The sequence below is a fragment of the Mytilus trossulus genome, chromosome 3 (genome assembly GCF_036588685.1).
Source record: "Mytilus trossulus isolate FHL-02 chromosome 3, PNRI_Mtr1.1.1.hap1, whole genome shotgun sequence".
NCBI classification, from domain to species: Eukaryota; Metazoa; Mollusca; class Bivalvia; order Mytilida; family Mytilidae; genus Mytilus; species Mytilus trossulus.
The window spans coordinates 27,414,870-27,417,824 of record NC_086375.1 but is presented as its reverse complement, the minus strand read 5'-3'; positions in this window follow the sequence as shown (position 1 = coordinate 27,417,824).

Genomic DNA, 2,955 nt, shown 5'->3' with positions numbered 1-2,955 from the left:
TTCATAAATAGCACGGACTCCTATGATACTCGCATACTACTGCTTTTAACGGCATTTTATCTTACAGGATACGATAGCACTGAAAATATGAGTTGTTTACATTTTTAACGTTTCATCATCAGTTCATCGGAACCGGAAACCCGCGCAAGTAGCTAAAAACTACTAACTAATCCCGACCTCGTACCTCATAAAAAAAAGACTGCGAAGTCGCGTCTTATTACGCTAATTTTTCCCTTTATCAACACGTTAAGCAAGCAAAAATGCTTATTGCACTGAATCTTCTATAACTGGGTGCCTTTCTGATCATCTCGTTTTGGCTTGTTCAAAATAAATTACCTTTTCGGTTTGGTTTTAAATATTTCCAAGCACCATTTGATATACATGAGTACAACAGAAACATCCAACTTAAAGGTTAGAGGTAAAACTATCAAAAACTAAGGTGCCAGATTTATTTACGGACAAAAAATCCTTTTGAAATGAAAGTCGGTTATATTGAAATGATTTCATAGGACAATTTTGTACGTACATATCGGCTTTTTTCTTCTTCTCCAAGAAAGTAAAATGAATCCCTATGTCTGTCGTCGAATATTACCTTCTAGGTCAAGACACAGCAGTTTATATCTTTAAACCACTTTTAATTAGGTAAAACATCTCTGGTAAAATGTGATATAGATGTCTTTTGGTCAAGTCTTTCTATATCTATGGGTTAAACTTTCGAGAGAATTATAAATCTTGGGGAAATTATTCCCTGTCAGTTTATTTACCATTTTTTCGTCCCGATGAATTCTCGATATTTCAATTTTTCTGTTATCATAACCAATAACTATTTACTGGTTGGTTGGTTTTTTTTGTGAGAAGGGAGTATCATTATTAGCATTTACCTATTCAGTTTAAGTAGGCTATTCATATTGTTCAATTTTTTTCAGATTTTTCAAGTGTTCAAAAGGTCTTAAAAATTATGATAGAATATCCGCTGCCTCTTCTTCGTTTATATTAAGACCCCTCCAACCTCCCCCTCATGTATCCATTTAAAGAATCCCAAAAACATACATATTTTTAAATGTATTACTTCTTATTATTAGTAAGATGTGGTATAATTGCCAATGAGACAACTGTCCACAATAGACCAAATGACAAAAAGGTCCTCCGAATTGACAATGTAAAACAATTCAAACGAGCCTGAAAACTAGCGGTCTAATTTATGTACTTAGCTCAACGAAAAATAAGTGTGTAACACATAAACAAACAACAGCCACTGGATAACAGGCTTCTGATTTGGGACAGACACACACATTCAGAATGTGGAGGGGTTAAACATGTGAGAGGGACCCCAACCACCCCTTAACATAGGATAGTAGTGTAACAGTACAACAAAAGGGCGAACTATTAAATCAGTTGAAAAGGGCTTAAATCATGAGACAAAATTACAAATACTACAAATATAAGTGGACGTGGCCGGGTACTTGCATATCCCAACAACAAAAAGAAACAGATCTGAGAGTACTACTGCCAGCTAGTTCAAAGCCACAGGCATCAAATACAAAATTATCATTCAGTACACATCAAAATTCCAATGGATTTAGTGTAATGACGTCATAAACAACCAGGGTTGTTTTTGGCTTTGAACTAGTAAACTGCGAGTACACTCAGATTTTTTAGTTGTTGGAATGAATAAGGTCCCTGCGAAACAGTTCAAACATCAACAAAACATATGAAAACTATCCAGTTAACACACAAAAAAAGCAAAAACAAAAACAAAAACAGATAAAACAGACAGAAGCAAACGAAAACCACTGAACTACATGGAATGACTGATCATTCACATATATAATGTCGCAGTATCAAACATGCTTAGTTACTCTGAGTACTCTCAGATCTGTATGTCGTGTCTTTTTATGGATGTATTAATACCCTGTCACGTCTGGATATGTGCTTTTATATGTTGAGCTGTAGACAACACCATGGCCAAAACGAATAACGCTGAAAAGAAAAACAATATAACATACAGAAAACAAAAGTCTGAGCAACACGAACACTGCATGCCAAAAACGTAAATGGGATGTAGTAAACTAGTGTGCTGTAGAATTCACTACTTCCTGATTCGCTAGTAAAATCCATCTTTAAATGAGTGCAACTTTTATCGAATATCGAACTGCAATGGTGTGATAATTCCAGATACTTGAGACGATTTAGAACAAGTGATACATACATATACGTGATTACATGGTTAAAGAATGACTTGTGGTCTAGATGTCCTTTTTTTTTGGTTTTCAGTGTTCTATTGGATTGCTGGGGTTGTTGTCTCGTTGATGTATCCCATATCTTCTTTTATTCATATACATATTATCAAGTTGAATTTGAAAGTCATGTTTTTATCAATTAATGTTGTTTGCTTATAAGCAACTAATATTTTTTGGAATCAAATTTTAATATTTGTTCCGAAAAAAATGAAGGTTTTTGCGACACATGTCGATTGCGTGTATTTTCATAAGCTTTCATAAGATTGACTTTAAAAACGATGGATTAGAAAATCAGAAGGGAGTTGGTCTTTTCTTTAAAATAAGCTAAAATTATGACATGTTAGCAAGTTTGACTGTGAAGTATATGGATCTTTTGTGGATAGTTGTCTCATTGGCAATAATACCACATCTTCTTTTTTTATATATACCCCATATCTTAAAGACTTCTGTTTCCTTAGATTATCTTTCACTATATTTCAAAACAAAACATCCATTGTCATATAGCAAACTAAAATGGTATTTTCATATAGAAACTTCTCATATAGTTAAGCAATAAATTCCCGGCTATAAATTGCATATGTTCATGCGCCTTTGTGGATATACATTTATCAGGAATGGTCAAAGTCGAATATCTGAAAGCCATGTATACATAAATAATAACATAAGCATTTGAAGACGGCTGTATGACCAAAAAGGGACCTAGAAAATAGCAAAA